The following is a 15,963-nucleotide window of genomic DNA, read 5'->3' on the forward strand; positions in this document are numbered from 1 at the left end:
TCAGATCCCTGACTCCACCTCAGAGACTCGATTTAGACTTGCACCCGAGAGACTGAACTCACACTTGTATCCCAGAAACTTGAGTCAGAGTCACGCCTCAAATACTGGAGACTTGGACAGCATATAGACTAAAAACTCAGACTCATTCCCCAGAGCCTTAAGACTATGACTTGCACCACAGAGACTCATGGGACGACTCAAACTCGTACCCCAGAGATTTAACTCGGACTCACTCCCCAGAGCCTTAAGACGCGGACTTGCACCACAGAGATTCAAGAGTTGACTCACAACCTAGAGACTTGATTTTGACTCGTACCCCAGACACTCGACTAAAACTTGTACAGCAGGGACTTGACTTGAACTTACAGACCCCAGAGAGTCAATTCAGATTCACGCTCCAGAGACTCGACTTGGACTCACACCCCTGAGACTCAACTCAGTCTCGCACCCTAGAGTCTTGATCTAGAGTCTCATACCCCAGACACTCGACTCAGACATGCACCAGAGACTCGACTTGGACTCACACCCCTGAGACTCAACTCTAACTCATTCCCCAGAGCCTTAAGACTCAGACTTGCACCCCAACACTCGACTCAGTCTTGCACCCTAGAGTCTTGATTTGGACTCATACCCCAGACACTCGACTCAGACGTGCACCACAAAGACTCGACTTGGAGTCACACCACGAAGACTCAAGACTCGGACCTGCATCCTAGAGCAAGTTGAGACACAACTCCGACTCATGCACCTCAGAGACTTGAGACTTGACTTGGACTTGAGCACTCAGGGATTTGAGACTTGACTCAGACTTGCACCTCAGAGACTGAAAACTCGACTCAGACTTGACGCTTAACTCTGTTTCACAACCCAGTGACTCAAGACTCGCCTTGGTTTCCCACTCACATCTCAGAGACTTGAATTACACTTGCAACACAAAAACTCAAGACTTGACTCAGACACACACCTGAGGGTCTTCAGACTCAACTCGGACTCAGAAAACCACTGAAATAGTAACTTTACAGACTGAAAAAATCTTCCAAACTTTACTATGTTGTGAAGGGCAGCTGTCAATTTTAAACACTGTTAAAACTACAATATGCTGATGATGTGCTGGTGTCATGAACTGCCCGGCAGAATATTCTGACCTGCTTTTCCAGCACTGCACAGACTACGTACACACACATACACATGCCACTGTATAGACAGCAGGCTGTGTATAAATATCATTAAAGCAGAAATGTGTGACCTCTTTAAGCACTCACTGCAGAACTTGTACAGACACATATGAGCACGCGCACACAGCTGTATAGACTAAATAGACTAAAGGCTAAGCGAGGACAGGGTACACAACGTCACAGCAGCCATGACTGACCTGCTTTTCAAACCCACACACACACACACACACACACACACACACACACACACACACACACACACAACACAGGCGGTTGTATTTCCCTAAAGCTTCACAGAATAAAGACCAAGACCAAGACAAAGTTCAAAATCTTCCATTCTACCAGAAAAGTATACTGACATCAATTTGGAAATAGAGAGGAAATCTAAGAGCCGTGTGGAGGGTATGTAAGGACAGGACACGCGGCATCACGCCAGCATGGGCTGATGTGCTATTTAAACATTTGCTCACTACATACACTACAGCGCACACTGACACTGCAGTATAGACCATGTGAGGACAGCACAGACTATGGAGATGACTGACCTGCTTTTCTAGCACAAACGTACACTGAGTAACTCTCCCCGTGGACACACACACACACACACACACACACACACACACACACATATACACACACCAAAAAACTTTGTTTCACTTAATCTGAATAGGCACTCAGTTGATTAATCAACAACACTGGAATTAAAGTTAGAAGGATTGGGTTTAGGTTTTGGGTTGAGGCCAAGGTTAATAGTGAGTGTTTTATGGTTTGGTTTAAGTTTAGGTTTTGGGTTGAGGTTAGGTTAGCATTACAGTGAGTGTTGGGTTTAGGTTTTGGGTTGAGGTCAAGTTTAGTGGTAAAGTGAGTGTTAGGTTTAGATTTGGGTTCAGGTTAAGGTTAATGTTAGAGTGAGTATTTTAGGGTAAGGTTAAGGTTGGGGTTTGAGTAAGTGCTAGATTTAGGATTAGGTTTAGGCTTTGGGTGGAGATTAAGGTTAGCGTTAGAGTGAGTATTAGGTTTAGATTTTGGTTTGAGATTAAGGTTAGAGGGAGTGTTCGGTTTAGATTTTGGATTGAAATGAACCTTAATGTTACAATGAGGGTCAGATTTAGGTTTTAAGATGAGGTTAAGGTTGGGATTGGAGTGAGTGTTAGGTTTAGGATTAGGTTTAGGGTTGAGGTTATTTTAGCATCAGAGTGAGGGTTTTAGGTTGATTTTAAGGTTGGGGTTAGAGTAAGTGCAAGGTTTAGGATTAGGTTTAGATTTGGGTTGAGGTTATGGTTGAGATTAGAGTGAGTTAGGTTTAGGGTTGAGGTTAGGTGAGTATTAGAGTGAGTGTAAGTTTTATTTTGAGATTAAGATTAGCATTAAAATTAGTGTTTTTGGGTTGAGGTTCGGTTAGCATAAGAGTCAGTGTCAGGTTTAGGTTAAAGGTTGAGGTTGAGGTTAGTACATGCAGGCAACTAATAGGGCCAACAAGCTGGACTGCAAGTGGGTCCCATGAGAGCAATCATCCCCTTGCACTATAAGATGAACTACATTTTGGCCCTTATGGGTAATTTGGACAGTAAACCTGGGCTCCATGGGTCATCACCTGTATTAGGGTCACCATAGGCCAAATTTTGGTGATATTTTAACTGGCTCCAACCAGTACACACAGTGTGGGCACCAGTTTATATCACAACATGATTTGATCAAATACAAAACACTTTTACACAAATACACTTTTAGAGTTCTCTGCATCACATACTGTATTATGAAAAAGGGAAAAACAGAGAGAAAAACTTATCAAATTGAAAGAGCCACGTAGTAAGTTACCACACTGCTCTAATCAAGGTATCTGCGAGTATCATTAACAATTATGAAATGTTAACGCCACTTTACACAGTTCAAAGTGGTATTAATCGGCTTAGAGCCAGTAGTTTGATGAGCTTTTAACTGTCTTATAAACATGTGATCACCAGACATGTGTTTAATGAAGATAACGCTTTATATGCTGCCTCTCCTGCAATAATGCACATTTCTACTAGTTTCACTGTTATGTTAGCACATAGCCAATAGTAGTTTACAGGCACTTATTCACACAAATACTACTTATGACAATTCTAGCCTTAAAACAGACATATTTAAAGCTTGCAAAACACATTCTAGTAACATATTTTCACTTTGTATGCTGCAATTTACAGTGAATCATTCAGTAAACACTTTAACTTAAAGCTGAACTTTGAATCTTTTTGGACTGGCTTGTTAGCCATCTTCAAAACCTCATATTACACAGCATATTCCCTACAGGTTTGTGTTAGAATTCAAACGGAACCTGATTTTACAACTAATCTTATCATCAATGTACAATGTTTTTCATAGTCTATGGATACACCCTGGACAGGTCGCCAGTCCATCGCAGGGCAATAGATAGAACTAACAAAAATAAAAAAAGTTGGATGGCTAGCTGAAAATGGTTAGCTTAGCCACTTGGCTAGCTGACTGTTTTCCCTGCTAAAAAAAAAAGACCAATACAATTCCCCATAAATGGGAGTTGGCATTAGAAACCACTAGTTTACTGTGGGACACCTTTAGATCCCATTGGGAAATCGTCAAATGTATGCAGACACAGAGAACCTGTTACACCATTAGAATTCTTTACACTGTGATGTCAACCCAACAGGAAAATACAGAATACCATTAGTGACTATTGGAAGCCACCAGGAACCAACAGATGGTTAATAGTTTCCTTGACTTTTTTCAACAGGGTTAGCGTTTGTTTAAGGCTTACAGGCTTAATCCTCAGGCATTTGGACTGATATCCTTTCAACAAAATGCTCCATTTTACTTAATAATAGCAGTGAAATAGGACTAAATATTATTTTCATACCTTCATAATTCTGTCAATCAATCCTCATCAGTGGAAGGCCTTTTAGCTATTTAAGGCTGGGGGCATGTTCTACACTTGTGTTGGTGGAGACTGTAAAACAGGAGTCTGGATCAGTCATTTTCACAATCTTTACCATTTTCAACCAGTAACAGGAACTAGCCTTTTATCTTAAGTGAAAAACATGGAAAAACACATTGATAGATTTACAGACTGTCTTGTACTCATGTTTAAGTGGACTGAGGAAGCAAATTATGTACCATATTTTATAAAAACTATTTTAATGCAGTTTATGCTTCATATTTTAAAAGCATTTGAGAAGCACTGTAAGAAATGATTACAAAGCAACTTCCGAATCTCACTCAGCTTGACGGGGACTCAGCACTGTAACTCCACTGGGGCCCATATCTGTACCTTAGGTTTTGGGATGAGGTTAGATTAGCATTAGAGTGAGTATTAGGTTTAGGTTTTGGGATGAGGTTAGATGAGCTTTAGAGTGAGTGTTAGGTTTAGGTTTTGGGATGAGGTTAGATGAGCTTTAGAGTGAGTATTAGGTTTAGGTTTTGGGATGAGGTTAGATTAGCTTTAGAGTGAGCATTAGGTTTAGGTTTTGGGATGAGGTTAGATTAGCATTAGAGTGAGTATTAGGTTTAGGTTTTGGGATGAGGCTAGATTAGCTTTAGGTTTATGTTTTGGGATGAGGTTAGATTAGCTTTAGGTTTATGTTTTGGGATGAGGTTAGATTAGCTTTAGGTTTATGTTTTGGGATGAGGTTAGATTAGCTCCTCTCCATGGATCACCACCTTATCATGGTGGAGGGGTTTGCGTGCTTGAATGATCCTAGGAGCTATGTTGTCTGGAGCAAAAGCTCCTGGTAGGGTCTCCCATGGCAAGCTGGTCCTAGGTGACAGGTCAGACAAAGTGTGATCCATAATAACCCCTATGAAGACACAAAAACGGGACTTGTGTACACTGCCTGAACAGGGTTACCGGGGCCCCACCCTGGAGCCAGGCCTGGGGGAGAGGCTCACCAGCGAGCGTCTGGTGGCCGGGCATTTACTCATGGTGCCCGGCCGGGCCCAGCCCGAAGGAGTTACATGAGTCCCCCCTCCCATCGACCCACCACCAATGGGAGGGGCAGTAGTAGGGGTTCGGTGCGTTGTGGATCGGGCAGTGTCCGAAGGCGTGGGCCTTGGCGTTCTGATCCTCGGTTGCTGAAACTGGCTTTTGGAACTTGGAACGTTACCTCACTGGCGGGGAAGGAGCCTGAGTTGGTGCGCGAGGTTGGGGTTTTCTCCGGTGGACGAGAGGGTAGCTTCCCTACACCTTCGGGTTGGGGAACGGGTCCTGATTGCTGCCTGTGCTTATGCACCGAACAGCAGTTCAGAGTACCCAGCCTTCTTAGAGTCCTTGGGAAGGGTGCTTGAAAGTGCTCCTCCTGGAGACTCTATTGTCCTACTGGGGGACTTCAACGCTCACGTGGGCAATGACAGTGAGACCTGGAGGGGTGTGATTGGGAGGAATGGCCTCTCTGATCTGAACCCGAGTGGTGTTCAGTTTTTGGACTTCTGTGCAAACCACAGTTTGTCCATCACGAACACCATGTTTGAACACAAGGATGTCCATAAGTGCACATGGCACCAGGACACCCTAGGCTGCAGTTCAATGATTGACTTTGTAGTCGTGTCATCGGACTTGCGGCCATGTGTTTTGGACACTCGGGTAAAGAGAGGAGCTGAGCTGTCAACTGATCACCACCTGGTGGTGAGTTGGATCAGGTGGTGGGGGAAGATGCAGGTCAGACCAGGCAAGCCCAAACGTATAGTGAGGGTTTGCTGGGAACGTCTAGCAGAAGAACCTGTCAGATTGATCTTCAACTCACACCTCCGTCAGAACTTTGACCAGATATCGGGGGAGGTGGGGGACATTGACTCAGAATGGGCCATGTTCCGCTCCTCCATTGCTGAAGCGGCTGACTGTAGCTGTGGCTGTAAGGTAGTTGGTGCCTGTCGGGGCAGTAATCCTCGAACCCGGTGGTGGACACCCCAGGTGAGAGATGCCGTCAAGCTGAAGAAGGAGTCCTACCGGGCATGGTTGGCCTGTGGGACACCAGAGGCAGCTGGCAGGTATCGACAGGCCAAGCGATCTGCGGCTTCAGTTGTCACCAAAGCAAAAAACTGTGTATGGGAGGAGTTTGGTGAGGCCTTGGAAAGTGACTAAGTCAGCTCCGAAAAGATTCTGGCAAACCGTCATGCGACTCAGAAGGGGAAAGCAGTATGCCACTAGCACTGTATATAGTGGGGATGGTGTGCTGCTGACTTCGACTGAAGACGTCATTGGGTGGTGGAAGGAATACTTTGAGGACCTTCTCAATCCCACTGACACGATCTCCAGTGAGGAGGCTGAGTCTGGGGACATGGGAATAGGCTTGTCCATTACTGAGGCCGAAGTCGCTAAGGTAGTTAAGAAGCTCCTTGGTGGCAAGGCTCCAGGGGTGGATGAGATCCGCCCCGAGTTCCTCAAGGCTCTGGATGTTGTGGGGCTGTCTTGGCTGACACGCCTTTTCAACACTGCGTGGACATCGGGGGCGGTGCCACTGGATTGGCAGACTGGGGTGGTGGTGCCTCTTTTTAAAAAAGGGGACCGGAGGGTGTGTTCCAACTACAGGGGAATCACACTCCTCAGCCTCCGTGGCAAGGTCTATGCAGGGGTACTGGAGAAGAGAGTCCGGCTTATAGTCGAATCTCGGATCCAGGAGGAGCAGTGCGGGTTCCGCCCTGGTCGTGGAACACTGGACCAACTCTTCACCCTCTCCAGGATTCTGGAGGGTTCATGGGAGTTTGCCCAACCAGTCCACATGTGCTTTGTGGATCTGGAGAAGGCATTCGACTGTGTTCCCCAGGGTATTCTGTGGGAGGTGCTTCGGGAGTACGGGGTACATTGCTCTTTGCTACGAGTCATTCAGGCCCTGTACAAACAAAGCTGGAGTTTGGTTCGCATAACCGGCAGTAAGTCAGACTCGTTCCCAGTGAGAGTTGGACTCCGTCAGGGCTGCCCTTTGTCACCGATTCTATTCATAATTTTTATGGATAGAATTTCTAGGCGCAGTCAAGGGACAGAGGGTGTCCGATTTGGTGACCTCAGGCTCACATCGCTGCTGTTTGCAGATGATGTGGTCCTATTGGGGACATCAGGCAGCGAACTTCAGCTTTCGCTGGATCAGTTCGCAGCCGAGTGTGAAGCGGCTGGGATGAGAATCAGTATCTCTAAATCCGAGACCATGGTTCTCAGGCGGAAAAGGGTGGAGAGCCCTCTCTGGGTCAGGGATAGGCTCTTGCCTCAAGTGGAGGAGTTCAAGTATCTCGGGGTCTTGTTCACGAGTGATGGTTCAAGGGAGCGGGAGATTGACAGGCGAATTGGTGCTGGGTCAGCAGTGATGCGGGCTCTTTACCGGTCTGTTGTGGTAAAGAAAGAGCTGAGCCATAAGGCAAGGCTCTCGATTTACCGGTCGATCTACGTTCCCACCCTCACCTATGGTCATGAGCTTTGGGTAATGACCAAAAGAATAATATCGTGAATACAAGCGGCCGAAATGAGTTTCCTCCGCAGGGTGTCTGGACTCTCCCTTAGAGATAGGGTGAGAATTTCAGTCATCCGGGAGGGACTCGGAGTAGAGCCGCTGCTTCTTCACATCGAGAGGAGCCAGCTGAGGTGGTTCGGGCATCTGGTTAGGATGCCTCCTGGACGCCTCCCTCGGGAGGTGTCACAGGCGAGTCCACCTGGGAGGAGACCCCGGGGAAGACCCAGGACACGCTGGCGTGACTATATCGCCCAGCTGGCCTGGGAGCACCTCGGAATCCCCCTTGGAGAGCTGGTGGAAGTGGCTGGGGAAAGGGAGGTCTGGGCTTCATTGCTTAGGATGCTGCCCCCGCGACCCGAACCCCGGAGAAGCGGAAGATAATGGATGGATGGATGGATGGATGGATGGATGGTTAGATTAGCTTTAAAGTGAGTATTAGGTTTAGGTTTTGGGATGAGGTTAGATTAGCTTTAGAGTGAGTATTAGGTTTTGGTTTTGGGATGAGGTTAGATTAGCTTTAGAGTGAGTATTAGGTTTAGGCATTGGGATGAGGTTAGATTAGCTTTAGAGTGAGCATTAGGTTTAGGTTTTGGGATGAGGTAAGATTAGCTTTAGAGTGAGTATTAGGTTTAGGTTTTGGGATGATGTTAGATTAGCTTTAGAGTGAGTATTAGGTTTAGGTTTTGGGATGATCTTAGATTAGCATTAACGTATTAGTTTTAAGTTTTGAAGGGAGGTTAGGTTTAGCTTTCGGGGGGTGAGATTAAGTTAGCAGTGCAATAAGTATTATGTTTTACATTTTGGGTTGATGTTAGCTTAGCATTAGAGAGAGTATTAGATTTAAATTTTGGGTTCAGGTTAAGGTAAGTGCTAGGCTGAGCGTTGGGTTCAGGCATTAGGTTCAGGTTTTGGGTTGAGGTTAGGGTTGGACTGAGTGTTAGGTTTCACCCGTTAGTAAATCAATAAATAGAGCTAATCAGCCCAATGGTTACGCTGCTAGTGAGAAAAGCTCCTACTAATTTTCAAGATCTGTACAAGCACCGTAGTCAGAACAATCATGTTTTTTGAGCCATAGAGTACAGACTACCTATGAGTTATGAGATCTCAAATATATGTTTAAAACAATAATTATAAAATCTGTTTTAAAGTTTACAACTTTCAGTTTTGAGTTTTTGGTCTGTCCCTGTTCAAAGATTAGAGTTAGAGGTGTTGGCTGGAGATAATTGTCTGTTGACGTTGTCAAGACGGCCGCCAAGTGAACAGACTTTCCTGTAAGGACTTTGGCTGAGGTTAGGTTAGTGTTAGAGTAAATGTCAGGTATAGGATTAGATTTAGTTCTAGAGTTAAGATTAAGCTTAGTATTTGGTGGAGCATTCGTTTTACTTCTTAAGTTTTGGTGACGGTTGTAGTTAGAGTGTGTTCCAAGTTTAGGTTTAGTTTTTGGGTTGAGGCTGAGGTTAGTGTTTAAACCTTCACAAAAGTAAGAAGGTGACACCCGAGGCGAGGGGACAATGGGGACAATGCAGGAAAACGTGAGGTATGGGCCTTTTGAGGTGACATTAATAGATTAATGTAAGTTAGAAACTCACTCTTACTCTCACTCTCTCTCTCTGTATAACTCTGTGTGGACACCAAGTGTCCCCTGGTGCCCCGCATTCTCTTGCCCCTCTCAGGAGCTATCGCAGCATGGTAATCAGAGTGGCATTTCTATTGTGTCAGCGACATACCTTGCCAACTGCATGCTCTCTTCCACTTCTCTCTCTCTCTCTCTCTCTCTCTCTCTCTCTCTCTCTCTCTCTCTCTCTCTCTCTCTCTCTCTCTCTCTCTCTCTCTCTCTCTCTCTCACGATGAGGTTTATCTAGGTCACAGCTGACATGAAAGTGTGCGGAGTGTACAGACATTTTAATCAGGCGGCTCTAACCTCTCTCTACTGCTTCACTTTTAATAACCCACAGCATGTGCACACATACACACACGGATTCTGTGCTTTCCTTTCTTCTGGGCTTTGTATTTAATGTTGATATAGCCGCCCCCCTCCCCAGTCACACTAGACTGCAGCTCCATTGTGTGTCTCTGTCTGTCCTCAAACAACCTGCCGTGTCCTTAAAGAACCTCAGCCGAGCATTGCCCCGCTCCGCTCTACAGCCTGCAGGGAAACACCTTTATCTCAGCTCAGAGTTTCACACACTGTCCTACAGCCTTTAGCACTGTTACTGCTCTGCCACACTTTTCAGACTTTAGCACTGTTACAGACAACCAAACTTTACAGACTTTAGCCCTCTCACAATCTACCAAACTTTACAGACTTTAGCCCTCTCACAATCTACCAAACTTTACAGACTTTAGTCCTCTCACAATCTACCAAACTTTACAGACTTTAGCCCTCTCACAATCTACCAAACTTTACAGACTTTAGCCCTCTCATAACCTACCAAACTTTAGACTTTAGCCCTCTCACAATCTACCAAACTTTACAGACTTTAGCCCTCTCACAATCTACCAAACTTTACAGACTTTAGCCCTCTCACAATCTACCAAACTTTACAGACGTTAGCCCTCTCATAATCTACCAAACTTTAGACTTTAGCCCTCTCATAATCTACCAAACTTTACAGACTTTAGCCCTCTCACAATGTACCATACTTTACAGACTTCATCAGTTACAGACTGCCATACTTTACAGACTTTAGCACAGACTATCACACTTTACAGAATTTAGCACTGTTACAGACTATCACACTTTACAATCACTTTTACAGTCTGTCACACACTACAGAATTTAGTACTGTTTATCACACTTTACAGACTTTATTACTTTGACAGTCTCTCACACGTTACAGAATTTAGCAATGTTACAGTCCATCACACTTTACAGACTTTAAGCATGTTACAGACTACAGTCCCTCATAAGTGACACTTTTTAATCCCACAAACGGGGAAATTTGATCTCCACATTTAACCCATCTGTGAAGTGAAACACCACATACCCACTAGTGAACACACACACACACTAGGGGGCAGTGAGCACACTTGCCCAGAGCAGTGAGCAGCCCTATCCACAGCGCCTGGGGAGCAATTGGGGGTTAAGTGTCTTGTTCAAGGACACTTCAGTTATGGACTGTCGGCACTGGGGATCGAACCGGCAACCTTCCGGTCACAATGTGGGGTCACGTACATTACTCTCCTATATTAATCAATGTAGCCTTTCACACTGGCTGCGTCACGTAGTACCATGAGAGTAGGAATGCCTGCACACTAAACAACACAAGGATGGAGCAGTAGATGCACAAGCATGAAGATCTTGTACGTCTAGAAGGCGTGTACTTGGCTGGAGCAGGGCAGTTGGACCAGAAACATTTGCCAGAAGCTGATAAAGCAGTATATAAAGCCGCACTATTCGCCAAGTCTGGCATCATGACAAAAAAAGTACACGACACTGATAAGCCTCTGCTCTATCTTGGATTTTCATCCGTCTTCTGCCTGTGCCTGCCTATCCACATTTCAATTGGTTGACATGCCTCCATGTCAGAATCTGTTGCAACAAAAGCTGAAATTGTTTTTCTCCACACAGGCACATTTCTGGTCCAGCAGAGCTAACGCAGTGTCCTAACATAAATACACTGGGGAACTGCATTTCTCAGCATCTAGGGTGTGAACACTAATGCGTGTGTCAAGCACAATACGCTTGGAGGTGTGCTGCATGTTTCTAGGCAGAAACAGGGAAGAAATGCAGTGTTGATTCTCTGTAGATGTTCAATGTAGGCTAAACACTAAATTGACAAATATAGTTTTAACTCAGGTTAAGATCAAGATGATAGAAATCCATTCTATAGGTTAATGTTGCGAACCGACATGCATCTCCTGCTCTTGATATAGCACCACATGGTGAAAAAGCTAGCAGCAGTCATGGCAGCGAGCCAGAATTCTGTTGTTTATCTCTTCATATAGGAGTAATAAATGGACAATACAGACATTTGTATTATGTTAAAAGTGTGAACCAATTTTGCTTCACATTATGCCTCGTGTGAAATTACAAGCATTGTGGATTGGTTTTGTTTTACCACACACACACCACATCACATCTAGCATGAAATGAGCTTTACCCTGTATCTTCTATAAATGGGCCTTCTTTACAACTCTAGCTACAATACTGTACCCTGCCCTGCTTGCTAAAAGGTCCATCTGTCCTCAGCCTACAGCTTTGTCCATGGATTATTTTTATATTATCAGCTGTTTCCTTGTTAAATTCTGTTCCATTCCTGGTATTTAGCTTATAATCTTTATGTGAAAAGTCCACTTTAGATGCTTTGTAGGTACTTAATTCACTTTCAGGTTACGTTCAACTAAATATCTACTAAACTGACCATAAACAAAACATAACACTCAAAACATAAACCCAACCCTCATGCAGGTCCTAATCCTAACCCTAACCACACCACTGTTTAAAATCTACTGAGTTTTATCAGATAGTTTGTTAACAATTTGAACATTTGAAGATGATCTATAAGGGACTATAGTGGACTATGCAAATAAAGTGAGATCTAATGTTTTTAAATAGTTCAATCTATTTTAGTTTGGTTGGCAGGTTTAATTTTAGTAAGCAGAGCAGCAGTGTAACCAGCAATACATCACACACAGCTACTGTCTTTTTATTAGATGGACCAGCAATCTTCTCCCCTCACAACTGGAAAATACCATCATTTTTAGGCCTACTTAACATGAAAACGGACAATATTGTTATGCTATTTCAGTTGATTATCTTCGGCTTTTCCCTCAGCAGTTTTAGTTCACTGTAATAGGCCTGTATGTATCAGGCTTCCTTGAGGACAGGATTTGAGAGTTGTTAGGGAGATTAACAGAACAAAAACGTGCAATGGCTGGGGGTCCTGTGTTTTATTCCACTGTGCTGTATCCTGTCATTCTCCCATTTGACACTTTTACTATACTCTAATTGGCCATGCTCTTGCTGGAAGAGAAGAACAGCAGGGTCCCGTTTTTCTCTCTCTAATCACTATGTGACACCACTTAAGCATCTGAATGGTTGTGCAGCGGAGTCAGACGCTTCTGCTCCGAGGGCAACAAGCAGCTTGACGATGCTGCATGGCTAGAGGTCAGAAAGGTGACCAGGCAGGCTTCATATACACTGACTAGGAATGCTGTCTCACACATCTGATGTTACCTGTGGTGAATTTATTCTAGCAGATCAAAAAACCTCAGTGATACCACGAAGGAAGATTTACTAAGTCTGTTCAAGTGGCATTTTCCAGTATTCACGGAACAGGAATTCTCCACACATTTTCAATGGGAGACAGGTCTGGACTGCAGGCAGGCCAGTCTAGTACCCGCACTCTTTTACTACGAAGCCACGCTGTTGTAACATGTGCAGAATGTGGCTTGGCATTGTCTTGCTGAAATAAGCAGGACGTCCCTGAAAAAGACGTGGCTTGGATGGCAGTAGATGTTGCTCCAAAACCTGTATGTACCTTTCAGCATTAATGGTGCCTTCACAGATGTGCAAGTTACCCAGGCCATGGGCACTAACACACCCCCACACCATCAGAGATGCTGGCTTTTGAACTTTGCACTGATAACAATCTGGACAGTCCTTTTCCTCTTTGGCCCGGAGGACACAATGTCCATGATTTCCAAAAACAATGTGAAATGTGGACTCATCAGACCACAGGACACTTTTCCACTTTGCATCAGTCCATCTCAGATGAGCTCGGGCCAGAGAAGCTGGTGGTGTTTCTGGGTGTTGGTGATATGTGGCTTTCACTTTGCATGGCAGAGTTTTAACTTGCACTTGTAGATGGAGCGACGAACTGAGTTCACTGACAGGGGTTTTCTGAAGTGTTCCTGAGCCCATGTGGGAATATCCGTTACAGAATGATGTGGGTTTTTAATGCAGTGCCGCCTGAGGGATGAAAGGTCACAGGCATTCAATGCTGGTTTTCTGCCTTGCCGCTTCCTTGCAGAGATTTCTCCAGATCCTCTGAATCTTTTGATGATATTATGGACTGTAGAGGATGAAATCCCTAAATTCCTTGCAATTGTATGTTGAGAAACGTTGTTCTTAAACTGTTGGACTATTTGCTCATGCAGTTGTTCACAAAGTGGTGAACCTCACCCCGTCCTTTCAGGGATGCTCCCTATATACCCAATCATGACAACTGTTGCCAATTAACCTGTTCACCTGTGGAATGTTCCAAACAGGTGTTTTTTGAGCATTCCTCAACTTTCCCAGTCTTTTGTTGCCCCTGTCCCAACTTCTTTGGAACATGTTACAGGCATAAAATTCAAAATGAGTGAATATTTGCAAAAAAACAATACACTGTGTGCACAATTATTAGGCAAGTGAGTATTTTGACCATATTATCATTTTTAGGCATATTTTCTAACTCCAAGCTGGATAAACTTGAATGCTTAATGAATTTAAGCATAGCAGGTGATGTGTATCTGTGTAATGAGGGAGGGTGTGGCCTAAGGAGGTCAACACCCTATATCAAGATGTATTATTAGGCAGCTTTTTTCTTTAGGCAAAATGGGCCAAAAAAGAGATTTAACTGACTCTTAAAGTCATAAATTACCAAAAGTCTCTCAGAGGGATGCAGAACTCTTGAAATTGCTAAGATATTGGGGTGTGATCACAGAACCATCAAACGTTTTGTTGCAAATAGTCAACAGGGTCGCAAGAAACGTGCTGAGAAAAAAAGACGCAAAATAACTGCCAAGGATTTGAGAAGAATCAAGCGTGAAGCTACCAGGAACCCATTATCTTCCAGTTCTGTCATATTCCAGAACTGCAATCTAGCTGGAGTATCAAGAAGTACAAGATGTTCAGTGCTCAGAGACATGGCCAAGGTAAGGGAGGCTGAAACCCTAGACTGGTCCAAGAAGAATCTGAAGACAGATTTTCAAGGGTTTTATGGACTGATTAAATGAGAATGACTCTTGACGGACCAGATGGATGGGCCCGTGGCTGGATCAGTAACGGGACAGAGCTCCATTTTGAGTCAGACGCCAGCAAGGTGGAGGTGGGGTACTGGTATGGGCTGGTATTATTAAAGATGAGCTGGTTGGACCTTTTCGTGTTGAAGATGGGCTCAAAATCAACTCCCAAGCCTACTGCCAGTTTTTAGAAGACACTTTCTTTAAGCAGTGGTACAGGAAGAATCTGCATCTTTCAAAAAGAGAATGATTTTTATGCAGGACATGCTCCATCACATGCATCCAAGTACTCCTCTGCATGGCTCGCCAGTAAAGGCGTTAAAGATGAAAAACTTATGACGTGGCCCCCTTCCTCACCTGACCTGAACCCAACTGAGAACTTGTGGGCAATTCTTAAATGGGAGATTAACAGTGAAGGAAAACAGGACACCTCTCTGAACAGGGTCTGGGAGGCTGTGGTTGCTGTTGCACAAAAAGTTGATCGTTAACAGATCAAGAAACTCCATGAATGGAAGGCTTATCACTGTTATTGAAAAGAAGGGTGGCTATACTGGTCAATGATTTTTTTTTATATGTCAGAAATGTTTATTGGAAAGTTTAGTTGTTTGTGTATAATTCTCACTTGAACAGATGAAAATAAAGTGAGATGGGAAAATGTTTTTCCATTTAGCTGCGTAATAATTCTGCACCATTATAGTTGCCCAATAAATGTGCACTTATAGATATTCTCCTAAGAAAGCCAAAACTTCACTTTTACTTTCTTAAACATTCATGTTTGAGGTTTATTAACGTTTTGGATTAACCGAGAGCGCTGTAGCTGGTCATTAATAAAAATAATCCTCAAAAATAAGACTTGCCTAATAATTGTGCACACAGTGTATGGTTTATCTGTTTGAACATTAAATATCTTGTCTTTGTAGTGTATTCAACTGAATATAGGTTGAAAAGGATTTGCAAATCATCGTATTGTTTTTATTTATGTTTTACACAACGTCCCAACTTCATTGGAATTGGGGTTGTACATTAACTTGATTTGTCTTGCTTAACAACATGAAGCGCATTCAAAAATATAGCCATCATAAAAAAAACCTTCTGATCTTTATAGAAGTATTTTAACTTTAATACAAGGCAATACAATTAATTTAACTTCATTCCATGTCATTTTAAACCATTTCTATTGGTTCACTCATTTATTTTGAAATGTTCACACGTAAAGGCGTAAACGTAAAAGGCAGCTGTCATTTTAAGGTGGTGTAAAAAAGAGGAAGTTTTCCTAATACAGTGAAAATATGCCTCTCGTTTTTACAGTTAAAGCATGCCTGGTGTGAGATTTCTGCATTGATCACATTGCACCATGTCCAAACATACTTGTTGTGGCAGGTATTAAAACC

The sequence above is a fragment of the Pygocentrus nattereri genome, chromosome 11, assembly GCF_015220715.1.
Source record: "Pygocentrus nattereri isolate fPygNat1 chromosome 11, fPygNat1.pri, whole genome shotgun sequence".
NCBI lineage: Eukaryota > Metazoa > Chordata > Actinopteri > Characiformes > Serrasalmidae > Pygocentrus > Pygocentrus nattereri.